The sequence below is a fragment of the Pleurodeles waltl genome, chromosome 3_1 (assembly GCF_031143425.1).
Source record: "Pleurodeles waltl isolate 20211129_DDA chromosome 3_1, aPleWal1.hap1.20221129, whole genome shotgun sequence".
NCBI lineage: Eukaryota > Metazoa > Chordata > Amphibia > Caudata > Salamandridae > Pleurodeles > Pleurodeles waltl.
This window is the reverse complement of record NC_090440.1, coordinates 1,787,983,389-1,787,998,524: the sequence shown is the minus strand read 5'-3', so window position 1 is coordinate 1,787,998,524 and position 15,136 is coordinate 1,787,983,389. Positions and strand designations below refer to the sequence as shown.

The following is a 15,136-nucleotide window of genomic DNA, read 5'->3' as shown; positions in this document are numbered from 1 at the left end:
CTTCGGGCTTTGACAAGATTCTAAGTGCACTAGAACAGATCATTGACAAGTTGAGAGTAGGTCTGCGGGTCAGATTTGCTTGCGAATGTGGGGACTGAGAAAGACCGAATAGCGGCCGAGGCTGGTGAAAGAGATCGAATAGTGGCCGAGGTTAGTGAAAGGTCCCTAAGGTCCTGAAGCGATTACGTTACCCTTCCTGTAGTAAACCGACAGATCTGTTTTAGTTTTTGGTAGCTCGCGATACATGCAAAAAGTTGTTACGGGAGGAACTGAGTGAAGGAGGACTAGCCGCGAGGCTTGGTCAGCCGCAGTGTGTGTGAGTGTGACGTCACTAAGAGCCGCGCTGGGATAGGTTGGTTGGAGAGAAGGGTCGCGCACGGATTGGACGCAGTCCGTGGCACTCGATTGGAAGGGGAAAGGCAGGTGAAGAGTATTCCGGGAATTAAAGTCACCTATTGATTACGAATTTTGTGAAATAAAAGTGACCTATTGATTATAAACTTTGTGAATTAAAAGACGAGAAAATGAAATTCCTTAAAGCATTCAGGAGCGCGATGAAGGGAGAGTCATACATCAAAGCGAGCGTAGGGGAAGAGACGCCGCCCGAGGGCACACCAGCTTACATTGTAATGGAGGAAAAAGGGGTAGCTCCGTGTCTTTGGCTAAAGCAATGGCACAAGTGGACAGAGAAACATGGGAGCGTAGCATTCCCGATACATGGGACATTCAATATAAGGGTCCTAGAGAATTTGAGATTTACGATGTATGACATGAAGGTGCCTCCAAGGCCAGCACAGTTTGAGGCCCTAGCAATCTGGGAACTCATGGCTAGACAGCAACAGAAAAACAAGTTCGAAACAAGGATGAGGAAGGTAGAAAAGACACTAGCGGATGCTAGGTGGGATAATGCGCAGAAGGTGTGGAGGTCAGATGTATTGCAGGGAATAAAATTGTTCCCCGCAATTACTAAGGATGAAGAGGAGACAGGTAAGAAAGCTACCTGTAAGACAGACAGGAAGTGTTCCAAGGACAGAGAGGACAAGGAAAAGTTGAGAAGAGAAGAGGAGTTAGAGGATGAGGAGTTGATAATGCAATTGTTGAACGACCGTCCACCACCTTATGCAGAGAATGGACAAGGTCCAAGTACCAGTTCTGCCCCTCCGGCATCGGTACAGAACAGTGAAACGCAGAGTCCAGGAGCACCATCGGGATCTAAGGACCCGAGTTTACTGCTCACCCCACAGATACCGCAGGTCAGGAGAATGTATCCAGATGTGCCCGTGTTGAAACCAGCAGAACATTATCAGCCGCAGATGCCAGGGTACTACAGCAGTGACAACAATGGAGGGATGATTCTAGATCCAACCGTAAGGGGCGTACAGAATGGTTACAACCCAACAATGGCACAAGCTGAATCAACTCAGTTTACGATGCCTCAAAAGCAGATGCAGGGAGGAAACGCTCATGCTCAAATGACGGGGAGTAAGATGGGCATGCCGGCAATGATGGCCCATAATATGGGGATGAACATGCCTCAGAATATGGGAAATGGACAAAATCCAGATGCGATATCACTGCCCATTACCGTAGGTCCAGTGGTACCTCTGTATAGTCAGCCTAACTTAGGCATGAACAGTCAGGGACCAATGCTGCAAAATGGGACAGAAAGAAGGTGCATAGAAAACATTCCAGGGATAACTCCGATAGCGACTCAGCCAACTGGGTGTGGGTCCTTGATGGAGTTTAGTCCCGTATGCGCTCAGTCAACACTGGTGAGGTCGAGCCCCCCACTGATAATACCATTAACATCGAACACTGAAAAGTTGCCGCAACCATCGATGGCAGTCGATGTGAATGCTACTCTGATGGGAGTAAATGCGCAACAATTGACACAGTGGTTCAACAGTCTAAATTCCACACAAAGTTCAGACAGTGGGAAGGGAGACGATTAATTGAGCAGGATGAGGCTGAACATGGAAGCACAAGAATTGGTGGAAGGGAATATGGGTGTGAACAGGTTAGAATCCTACACGGAAGAGGAGTTGAGGTATCTATGTCCAAAGATCACGAAAGAAGTAAACAAGGTACATAAAAGTTTGCAGGAAGTAGCAGACAGGAACGGGATTGACATAGGCAAGACGAAACACTTGAGCAGGAGCTATAGGTTGGATTTTGGGACCACAGATTTTGAACACATGAGATCAGCAGGCATGAAGGCACACCTTAGAGAATTGTTGCAGAGTGCCCAAGTGTGGAGGTGCTTAGACAAGTGGGAAAGCAGATGGGTAAAGAGGAAGGATAAGAGGAGGGACAGTGCCACAGAGCACAATGAGAAAAGACCGCAGAGCAGCGAGACCGTAACAATGTTACCCATGAGAGAGACAGCAGGGGGAAAATTGGTACATGTACCATGGCACAGGAGCGATATTCAGTCTTTTACGAATGATTTTCCCAAACTGAGGGAGAAGCCGATCGAATGGTATCAACAAACTGATAGGTTTGTGAAGCTTGCCAAATGTCTCTGGGAAGACCTGAACACTTTATTCGAGATTGTGGTTCCGGCAGATTTGTGGGAGGATTGCAAAAGAGCTGTAGGTTGGCCGACAAGTGAACCAGAGAGAGACAGAGAGACGGGTGCACCATCACCTATGGTGATGTGTCTGTACTATAAGGTGATTGAGCATTTGAAGACGAAGGTTGCCGCGAAAAATGTGGATTGGCAGAAGATTGATCGAACTGCCCAAGAGGCTAAAGAATCGATTCATAGTTACTATGAGAGGTTGTTGAAGGCGTTCAAGAATTACAGTGGCACGGAAGCAATTGAGGCGAAAGATATGCTTCATTTTGTGTTCAGATTTGTGGAAGGACTGAAACCAGAGATAAGTCAGATGATAAAATCGCATTTGATCTGCTGGCAGTCGAAACCGATTGATGAAGTCTTGACTTATGCGAAATACTGTAGCGACGAAATTGAGGTGAAACAGAAAAAGCTGAAAGAGAAGGTGATGATGATGCAGCTTAAGGCGGCTCAGACAGGCTTGCAAGGTCTGCAAGGACTGCAAGGGTTGCCAGGGATGCAAGGGTTCCAACAGCAGGTACCGCAACAGCAGCCGCAGTTGCAGGGAAACATGGCGTTTCAGCAACAGCAGCCGCAGTTGCAAGGAAACATGGCATTTCAGCCACAGGCCAGAGGCAGAGGTAGAGGAGGTTTTGTGAATAATGGTCCGGATTTGAACACTGTTGTGACGGGTGTGCAGGCAATGAAGAAGGTGATGCCGTGTCATGCGTGCGGAAACGTAGGTCATTGGAAACGCGAGTGCCCGATGGTGGTGCAGGAAGGTGCAGGTGCAGGTGTAGGTGTTGGTCAGCAAAACAATGATGTCAATGCATTTCAGACAATGAGAGGACCGAAAATGAGAGGTCCAAACCCAAATTTTCAGACCATAAATCAATTGCAGGGATTACAACCTATGCAGCCGCAGCAGATGCAGATGCCCCGTGTGCAGATGACGCAGATGCAGCCGATGCAACAGCAGTTACCTATGGTACCTAATCAGCAAATGCAAATACCTTTGGCACCAATGAGTCAGCAGCAAGTGATGGTTCCTCCACAGGTAACGGGTCAGGTAATGAGTACAAACGGCACAGTACAACAGTTCCCATTACACAGTGAGAGTGGAATAAACAACGTATGGGAGAGTGAGAGTTCAGGTGAGGAAGGAGACTGTGTGCTTGCGGCATCCTTGGAAGTCGATCAAAGGGGTCCGTACGTAGAGGGAAGAGTAATGGGTCATCGTGTTTCATTCTTGGTTGACACGGGAGCCACACGTTCAACAGTTAAGAGCAGTGAAGTTCCAAATTTGCCCCTCTCTGGGAGGACAGTTCAAGTGGTGGGAGTAGCAAACAGACATCTGACGAACCCAATAACAGATCCGGTACCAGTCAACATTGGTAACTATCAAGGGGTACATCAGTTTGTGGTGTGTGACTGAAGCCCGATAGCACTGTTAGGAAGAGACCTATTGTGTAAATTGGGTTGCTCGATCATGTGTTCAAACGAAGGAATAACAATAGAGACGAGCAATGATGGGGAAGACGAGGACAGTGTAGAGGGGGATGAGATAGAAACAGTCGACGAAGAGTATCCTCTGATTTGTCTTTTACCGATGATAACTGAAGAAGATATCCCAGCAGAATTACGGGAGACAGTCGGAAAGGAAGTGTGGGACATGACAGGGAAAGAGGTGGGATTGATGAAAGGAGTGGAACCAGTAAAAGTGATGGTAAAGCCCAATGCGATCTTTCCCCAGACCCCACAATACCACATGCCACAAGATACTCTCATGAAAGTTGCCCAACTTATTGACGAATTCGTGAAGCAGGGCGTACTGAAAGAAGTATTAAGCAGCCCATGTAATTCACCGATAATGGGACTAATAAAGCCAAGTGGGAAAGTCCGACTTGTACAGGATTTGAGAAAAATAAATGACATCATAATCAAGTGCTGCCCTGTCGTACCGAATCCGGCTGTGATAATGTTTCAGATCCCTTGCGAAGCTGAGTGGTTCTCAGTCATCGATTTGTCACAAGCATTCTTTTCTGTACCTCTTCATGAGGACAGCCAATTCCTCTTTTGTTTCAAATTCCTAGACAGAGTATACAGTTGGTGTCGAATTCCTCAAGGGTTCTCTGAGTCACCGTCGATATTCAATCAGGTTCTGAAGAAAGACTTGGAAAAGTTAGAGTTGCCATTCGAGTCAACCTTAGTACAGTACATTGACGACTTACTGGTTGCATCAAAGACAGAAAGTGGCTGCACAGCCGATACCATTGCTCTGTTGAACCATTTGGGAGGGAATGGACACAAGGTGTCTCCTTCCAAACTGCAGTTCTGTCAGAAGAAAGTGAAATACTTGGGTCACCAGATAGAGAAAGGATCACAGAGAATAATGAAGGAAAGAATTACAAGTGTACTTCAAATGAGTCCACCAAAGACAAGGAAGGAGGTGAGGAAGTTTTTGGGAATGGTGGGATATTGTCGCCAGTGGATTCCCAACTTCTCGTCTCTAGCAAAGCCTTTACTGAAATTGACCCAGAAGGATGCCTTGGATCAGATCGAACTGAAAGGGGATGAGATGGATGCTTTTGTTGAATTAAAGGAGTGCATGTGTAGGGCTCCAGCTTTAGGTATGCCTGATTACACGAAGCCTTTCACATTGTTTTGTCATGAACGTGATGCATGCTCTTTGTCTGTCTTGACTCAAGCCCATGGTGGCGTAAACAGACCAGTAGCGTATTTTTCAGCTACTCTGGATCCGGTTGCAGCAGCACTCCCAGGGTGTTTGCGCGCCGTAGCAGCAGTTGGTATCAGCCTCACTCAGAGTGAAGGAATAGTGATGGGACACCCAGTAACAGTCATGGTCCCTCACTCAGTTGAGATACTTTTGACCCGCTCCCGAACGCAGCACATGACTGGAGCAAGACTCACAAGGTATGAAACGACTATTCTGGGCTCACCGAATGTGCAGCTGAAAAGGTGCACTACGTTGAATCCAGCTACCTTGCTTCCTGGAGAAAATGCTGAAATTGAGAACGCTGAAGACGTCGAGCATGACTGCCTTCAGGTGACTGAATTTTGCACAAAACCCCGACCTGACATCAGGGATACAAAACTTGATGAAAATGACCAAATTCTTTTTGTTGATGGTTCATGTCTAAGAGATGGGGTGGGAATTTTGAAAGCAGGATATGCTGTATGTACTGTGACAGGGGTCTTGGAAGCGGGATGGCTCCAAGGAGTCTATTCTGCACAAGTAGCAGAACTTGTAGCCCTTACTAGAGCATGTCAATTGTCTGCATTGATGAAAGTCACCATTTACACTGATAGCCAATACGGGTTTGGGATTGTGCATGACTTTGGACAACTGTGGTCACAGAGAGGTTTCCTGACTTCTTCAGGATCCCCAGTGAAAAATGGGGAGAGAATAAGGGAGTTGTTACATGCCATTCAAGTGCCAGCTGAAGTTGCAGTGGTAAAGTGCAGTGCTCACACGAAAGGACAGGACTATGTGTCTCTGGGAAATGCCTATGCAGATCAAGTCGCAAGATTTTGTGCCTTGAACTGTATATTGCTAAGGGATGATTGGAATACAATAAGTGAACCAGAACTCGAACCAGCTGAAGCATTTGCCTTGAAGGTCGTAGATACAATAGAAGAACTAAAAGCACTACAGAATAATGTCAGGGAGGATGAAAGAGATTCCTGGATTAAATCACAATGTATAAAGAGACAAGACGAGCTATGGGTTTCACATGAGGGAAAATTTGTTTTGCCAAATAGTCTCTTATCACAGCTTGCGCGGTTCTATCATGGGCAAGCTCACCTAGGGAGAGATGCCATGATAAGATTGTTCAGAACTGATTGGTTTAACCCCAGATTTCGTCAAGCTGCAGAAGCAGTTTGCCATCGATGTGTCACTTGCCAGCAGATGAACCCAGGGAAGGGAACAGTTGTGAGCGCGAGTCACATTGGTAGGGCAAGCGGTCCTTTTAGCCGTATGCAGATGGACTTCATTGAGATGCCTGTACATGGAGGTTTAAGATATGTGTTGGTGATTGTGTGCATTTTTAGTCATTGGATTGAGGCATACCCCACACGTAGAAACGACAGCCTTACAGTTGCCAAGCTATTATTGAGGGAGTTAATACCACGTTTCGGATTCCCGATCTCTTTAGAATCAGATAGGGGAAGTCACTTCAATAACGAGGTGATGAAGTTACTTTGTGAAGCACTGAACATTGAGCAAAAGCTGCACTGTAGCTATCGCCCTGAGGCATCAGGACTGGTGGAGCAGATGAATGGTACGCTGAAATCGAGAATGGCAAAAATATGTGCATCAACAAATTTGAAATGGCCTGACGCATTGCCCTTAGTGCTAATGTCAATGAGAAACACTCCGGATAGAAAAACTGGATTGTCTCCGCACGAAATTCTCATGGGCAGGGCTATGAGACTTCCTGCAGTCCCCGCAAACATGCTTTTGAATATTACAGATGATATGGTGTTAGACTACTGCAAAGGTCTGGCTGACGTGGTTCGCTCTTTCTCTCACCAGGTGGAAGCGACCACCTTGCCACCGATCCAAGGTCCAGGACACGCACTGAAAGCAGGTGACTGGGTCGTGATAAAGAAGCACGTGAGGAAGTCGTGTCTGGAACCCCATTGGAAAGGCCCTTTCCAAGTGATCCTGACGACAACTACCGCTGTGAAGTGTGCGGGGGTTCCCAACTGGATTCACGCCAGTCACACAAAGAAGGTGCTGTGCCCCACAGATGAGGAAGTTGAAGCGCTGAAAGTACCAGTGCCTGATAAAGCAGTGCCGAGTGCTGGGACAGAACAAAAGCGAACTGAAAGCGAACAGGCAGAAGCAGGAGAAAAAGAGATATTCTCCGACAACGAAGACGCCAACTCACTTGGGGGAGACCAAGGAGAAAGTTCAGACAGCGACGAAGAAGCTGCAGGTGACAAAGAGCCTGAAGCAGCTGAGGGTAGCAAAAAGCCTGAAGCAGCTGAAGGTGACAAGGAACCTGAAGCAGCTGAAAGTGATACAGAGCCTGAAGAAAGTAACGGTGACGAAGGGCTCGAAGAGAGTGAGAAGGCAGGAGAGCCTGAGCAGAAGGGGGCTTTCCCAGAAACAGATGATACAGAAAAAGAAAAGGAAAACGTGACTGATTCCCCTGAAGGTGGGGACAAAGAAAAGCAGAACGAAAAAGCTCAAACCTCTACAGAAAAGATCGCAGGTCCATCAAATGGACACGGTGCAAAAAGAAGATTAAGTATCTCACTGATAAAAGAAAAGGGCAAAGAAGGTTTGAACGAAGGAGGAAGGCCAAAAGTGAAAGAGAAAAGAAAGGAAGTGACTGTCGTGGAACAATCGTCAAGTGAAGAAAAAGACTTGGCAAAGGAGGAGAGTGCCAGCGAAGCAGAATCGAAAAGAGAAGCAAAATTGAAAAGGAAAAGGATACCAAACAGGAGGTATTCCGGTCCTGAATGGGCATATGCAGTAAATGATGATTGGACTGATGAGTTTGTATCTCTAAGCATCGAGAACGAAGAAGAAGAAGAGATACCAATAGAAAAGAAAAGTTTCATAGACTCTGTTGATTGAAACGGAAGTAAATGGTATTGCTTGCTGCAATCTAACGTGAGACAAACAACCAGCTGAGACATTGCTAAACCGAATTGAGACAAATGCTGCTAACCGATAAGTGACTGGCCTTTAGAAGAAGACGGTGTGAACATTGTGCTCGTTCAGTTTGTAACTGAATTGCTAAGTAGTTTCATTTATAAGTGCTTCTAGCTCTCTGATTCTATACAGATCATGCCTAGGTACGCTATGCAGAATAATAGAAAGAAATATTGTAAATATGTCTGTATAGGTTTGGTACTAACATGTGTAATAATAATAATGGCAATTGTGTTTGGAATGCATGGAAAGGGTGAAAGTGAGAATATTGAGGCTTCTACTATTGTTCCTGTTACAGTCACTGAACTAACACCATTGAAAAGACTAGCACTGGATGAGAGGCTCTTGCATGATAAGAAAGAGCTTTCGTATAACGTTTTCTATCGCTTATTAACAGAGTATGTTGAGACTATGGATGCGAAAGATTGTTATGTGTGTACCCAGATACCGACATCAGTAAAGGAAGGGGTGACTTATCACCACATGCCTCTTACATACGGGATTACATGTAGTATAGTAATGTCTAGGTTTTATGGTCAAGCTAACATACAGTATTTTTATTCGAATTATGATGTTACATTTGCTTATGTTCCTATAATAGCGCAGCTAAGCGAGACTGCAAAATATTGGGATTACAAAATTATGAGGGACTTTTTCGAGCCAATGCAACCTTTTGAAACGGCTCACGCTCATAGGGAAAATCTTACCTGCTCACTCTCTGCAGTAGAAATAAGCTTTTTAGATCGCACAGATGATAGAAGGGCTCAAATGAAGGCAAAATTAGAAAAAGAGCTACATAAGAGGACTTCAGTAGATAATTATGATTTTGCTGCTATAAAGACACAAGGGAAAATTGCTTTAGATGCTTGGCATGTAGGGAAATTTTGTATATATCGAGGTGAATCTTACTATGACAATATTTTTGTAGGAGCGAGTGAATGCAAACATACGTTTATCTTTAAGGCCAAATGGACATTCATGATGGACGGACTTGACCCTGTCATTCCAGGGGTGTATTACATTTGTGGGCATAATGCCTATTATCGTCTTCCAAAGGGATGGTGGGGAAGATGTTATTTGGGTATAGTGTTTCCAAAGGTTTATCAACTGGATGACATATCGATGATTCAAAAGAAATCTGGATCCCATCGTATCCAGAAGAGAGAGACCGCAGCTGCTGTGGTAGGTGATATATTTGGAGCCATGATTCCTTCATTGGGAGTTGTGCTGAATTCCATCAAAAAAAGAAAGTTGTCTACTATAGTGGATAACATGTTGACAAAGTTTTCAGGTGCTATAATCCTGATAGATGCTGAACTTGCAGCGGAAAGAGCTATGACTCTTCAAAATAGGCTTGCTTTAGACATTCTTTTAGCAAAGGATGGAGGCGTTTGCAAAATGATTGGTGCACGTCACTGCTGCACCTATATACCTGATAATAGTGTGAAGATTAAAACTATGCTTGCTAATCTAACAAAAGAAAGTGCAGATTTGAAAGAACTGAAAGAACCAGGAGTGTGGGAGAAGGTTGGAAAGGGACTTGCTTCAGTGGGACATTGGATTGGGGGAATTTGGAATGGAATATTATTGAAAATAATAGAAGGGATATTAATAGTGATAATTTGTGTATTTGGAATTTGGGGAATAAAAAGGGGAATAATAATGATTATGGAAAGAATTAAAAGAAGAAAGGAGGAGAAAATTATGAAAAGAATGGCAGAAGAAAACAAAGCGCAAACTAGGGGAACTAAAAGGAAAAGGGAGCTGACAGAATTTTAATGGGATAAAATTTGTGGGCTAAATTTGTGTGATGACAAGTAGTCATCAGAGGAGGGATTAATGAAGCAGAAAATGAAGGTTTTGATTTATTAACGCTTAAACGTAGTGCTGAAATAATCATGTGTGATATTAACCGAACTAATAAAGATTGTACGGGGACAAAATGTGCCCTCAGAGTAGTTTGCCATCATTTATACGCGTGCTTTATATAACGTGGTGTATTAGAATTGCACTAATCCGACATAATCATAAACGTGTGCTACGATTTGCTTGTTTGAAATGTTTTAGCTTAGCATTACTTTAGCGGAGGCTTTGGCCTAGTTGCCTGGTCTCACGGTTTAGATGTTCGTATTTTTCCACTGTGCTATTAAACGTGTATTTCTGCTCGAAGCTGTACTTTTCCACAGAAACTGTTCACATGCTTATCTTAAAGTTAGTGCCAGCATGGCATATTTTCTCTTTAATTCAAGGTCGGCTTGCAGGTGCGGACAATGGAGGCTCTGAGAGTAAGCTAATCGAGAGACAATGTTGCAACTTGCGTACCCATCTCCAAGGATAATGTATGCTTAAGTAAAAGCTTGAGAACTGTCGTTTTTGATTGGTCAATTTGAAGCTAACCTATGAACCCTCCAATGGAGACCCTACTGGACTTGAACTGTTGTCTATAAAACCCAGGTGCACGAGAGGAAAGCTCTCTCTCTATCTTCGGACATCCCGCCATTTTGACTTCGTAGCTACTATGGCCCATTTTGCTGCGACGCCATTTTGAGAGACTTTGATGCTTTCTCTAATCGAGAGAAAGAGACTTTAATGATTCTTGCCCTAGAGACTTTAACTTTGATTTGCCCCTTTGCATGAAGTAGTAATCTTATCTTGCCGCCGTGAGGCAATTGCCCCGTTCACCCCTGCCCCTTTGTCCCGGCCCTATGCTGATCGAGAAACGATACCTGTGAGACGAAGAATTCATTGATTGCTGATCGGAATTGGTAATTATGAAAGGAAATTGTAAAATTGCATTGTGTTTCTTTTAGGTAACCAACTGCTGATTTTGATAAGGACCCTAGCTAGGAGTTTTCTAAATTAATGTTGCTAAATTGTTTTTGCATGAAGTCCCACATGCCGATGCTAATTTGAGGTTAGATGAGGATTCCATGTGTCGCACGATGCAATTGGAGATCTTGTTATGCTGACTAAATGTATGCCATTAGTTCATTGCAGATTATCGTATTAGTGCTTTGCATTGCCATTATCGAATGCCTTGTGATTCAAATGCTTCATAGATTACATTTGTTTCGACGATATGGACAGCTATTAATGTTCATATATGTTTATCATTTGGTGTTGAGAAACATTTACATTGTGCTAGCTTTGTTAATATAGGGAAATAAATTCACTAACTTTGCAATAAACTGGTGTGGTTATTCCTGGCTGAAAGGTCAGGGTTCGCCGAAATGTATTCTGGATTAATTGTTAAGTGTTATGTTGTTCAAGGTGTTGCTTATGTTCGTTATTGATTATCGATATAAGGTGATTGATCGATTAATGGTACAGAGAGTTCCCACTTAGTCAAAAGATTCATCGACCTAAAGAGCATCCGAACGCAGGTAAATTGTTACCACGTTCCGCTCTATCACACGCTTACTTACATCCTCTGTACAACTTTCGGATGCGTCTTACCTTACCTAAATAACACATACATACAAGACCAAGGGGTGTGAGAAACAGCTGTCCACAGCAGACCTCCAATCAATGACATGCAACTTCCTAAGTATCAGAAACAGCATGCTTACAGTCATGAGCGTGGAAAATCGGATACATCTTCGTGGCATTTGTTAATATGTTTTTAAAGTTAATATATTTGTGGAATTCCTCTAGTCAGACATTTCAGGTCACTAAAATAGCAAGACTCATAGGCTGGCATTATGAAGGATTGTGTAATGATGGAGGACGCAGCCTGTGCCAACTACAACGAAATGGAGCAAATCTAGACTATGCTCGGTTTATTAATTACATTATGACATACGAGATGAAAAACACTTGGCAATTGATGGCTACAGACGTCCAGTTTTATGATGTGAATCGGTATTCTGTAATATATGCATGTTAGAAATTATATATAAATTCAGCAGCACCAACGTTGAAAATTAGGTGGCAGGAACATTTGCGAGCAATAAAGACTAGAGATCTGAAGTTTTTATGAAGAACATTCTTTGACTGATCTACAGGATATTATATTTACATGGATAGTTACAGTTAATCCCCATAGAAGGGATGGTAACAGGATTCTAAGATTATGTGCATTGGAAGCAAAATAGATACATATATTCAACAGACAAAAGAGTATAGGATTTAGAATTGTGCTAGTGGTTAGTTGGGGTCATTCATGAAATAGGAGGTCAATGCTCGATTCCCACATACACTATTTGGTTCGTTGAAGTTTCTTTTTAATGACTAACGTATTTAATAGGTTGGGGTAACACCAACATGTTACAGTGTTTTCTTAATGAGTGGCGTTTCTATATTAAGAACTCTTTGGGATATCATATGACATTGGTGGCAATTCAATAGGTGATGATGGTGCAACAGGTTGTTGGACGATCCATGAATCAGAAGGTTATCAGTTCAATCTTGCAAATATTATAGGTTCTTCTAAGAATTGTATTTTTCTGTTTCATTTTTTTCTCTTGAATTTTTAACAAAGTGAGGAGTTTTAGAACGATTTTGAAGATTATTTTGCTTCGAAATGTGTAGCCTCTTTGTATGTTACAAAAATGAACACATTCAGTAAGTGCATGTTTTGGAAATATATAAATGAAATGTTGTTTGTTCGTGGGGAATAGGTGAAGTTAACTGTCTTTGCTTTCCACTGAGGGCATTGAGTGAGAGACCATAGAGTTTTTTGGTTCTAAAAGCACATGGCATCAACCATTTTGGGCCTTGATGAGATATAAGGAAGTATTCAGACTAGGGAGGGCTTGGTCGCATACTGAAGATCAAGAGGCACTAAGCCAGTCGCGTCTTGGAAGCCAGCAGGTAAAGAGATGACCAGGAGGACAATGAAAGGATTAGGGTTTTGGGGTACTGTCTTATTTCTTGACTTCAGAAATGATCCTAAGTGTATGTGATTTATATTTTGGGACAATGATTATTACTTGGATTATCACAGAAATACTCTTCTACCTGAAGTCCAAAGGGAAACTGGGTTCTGGGGAACGTTTTTTTAGATGGTCCATCATTGTTTTAAAAATATTTTTTCACTTTATTTTAAGCAATTGATAGTGGTTCTGAAATAAGAATGCCAGAATAATTTTGAGAAATCCACGTAGCAAGTGGCACTTTTGAATAATTATGAGCAGCTGTTTTATATTCGAGCTCTGTGGAATCGAATTGCCTATGTGTAAACATCCTTCTATGTCTAAGAATTTGTGAATGAATAACAATTTATGGTTTAAACTTCGATTGATTTTGACAATGTTGTACTAGATATTGAACATTATGGAACTGTAGTAAAAGAAGTGATTTGGCAAATTTAAAAGTGCGCTGCGATTGATTAAATGATTGCGAGTTCTCCCATTACGTTTCGGATTGAAAGGTAATTATTTGATTAAGAGCAGGATTTAGTATGTATTATAAAACTAAAACCTTTTTTAAACACTATCTTTGACAATTAATTTTGCTACTGTATATACGAATGTACAGACTGAATGGGTAATGGAACTGTATGGCATGGTGTTTTCATTAATAAGGTTGACTCTAATGACTGTTTATTATTTTTTTGTTTATCTTGTAGTGAATGATTATAATGGACTAGATTGCCCCGATGAAGAAATGGACGTTATGAAACACGCATTGGCCTTTTTGTTGTGTTTAATATTTTTGACTAACAATTTTTTTTTTTTACTTTGGAGGGTGCCCTTTATCAGTCTGTGTGGTTAATAGGCTACAGTGAGGGCTAAATGTATTTGTCCTCTTCTGTCACATAGCCCTATCCTTTACCTACAATAACCCATCCCTTTCACAATTATTTTAAACGCATAATGTATTTTATGGTAGCACTTTCAAACCATTTCATACCCATGTCAAGGCCCAGATTCATAATATAGGTGGTCGGGTACTTCATGTGTATGGCTTTTTAGTCAAATATGGGGATAGCTTAGTCAGTGAGATTCAGGGGGTATGAATTGCAAATTTTCCAACTAAAAAATAGTATGCAAAGGGTGGAGGGATGACCAAGGTTTGGGGTACACTTCCCATAAGGAACATGGTGACAGGAACAATACTTATTTGCATTAGATGGTCCTCTGTCTAAGATCATTTTTTGTAAAAAAATAAATAAAAATAAAATAAAAAAATAACACGTTAAAACCTTTTAGTTACAAAAAGGCGAGAAAAACCAACAAAGGCATAGAATACCCGACTCAGGGCCCCCAGAACCAACACTCAAGCCAGAAATGCCTTTATTTGGGGGGGGAGGGTCACACCCCAAACATCCTCCCTCCCGCAGCTAGACCCCTGATTCTAAGACCCCTTTTAAAACATGAAAAGTACCCGGTTGTGTCCAAGGCTGCGACTGCCCGTGTATTTTAATAAACACATTTTTGCAAATGAAAGTAAATGTTTTTTTTTTAAAAATGCGAACCAGATTCTACGCACCGGGCAGCTACTCAGCAGTCTCTAAGGCGTATCGTTGGCACTGATGACAGGGATGTTCAGAGGGCAAGCAGATGATGTGTATGCATAGGCCATTCAATGGCATAATCTATAATAATTATGTGTAGTTTTTCCAAGGCTAGGAAGGGTTGATTATTGCTATGCCGGCTACAATTGTGGTGCCGACCAAGTTTACCCTTTTCCCGGATAAAAGCTAAATCCCAACTAATTGCCCAGGCCCCTAATATCTTTAGGCAAGTATCTGTTACACTTCTGTGATACATCGAGCCACTCTGGGTGACCTGATATAAGACATTTCCACCAAGCGGTCAGGTCGGAGAAACATGTTAGCTGCCAGAAAGGGAGAGAACCCCACATGGGGAGGGTTCGTTATTCAGCATCAAACCCACGTTTCATCAGTAAAAAGTATATGTGGTTATTCTAGGTCTAGCTATCAGCCC

At 42.7% G+C, this 15,136-nt stretch overlaps 1 protein-coding gene across 3 annotated transcripts in view; it reads right to left on the bottom strand.

Moving 5' to 3' along the window:
* The window catches only part of HECW2 (HECT, C2 and WW domain containing E3 ubiquitin protein ligase 2), a 1,462,881-nt gene that overhangs the window by 998,164 nt on the left and 449,581 nt on the right, over nucleotides 1-15,136 (bottom strand). The window lies entirely within an intron of this gene.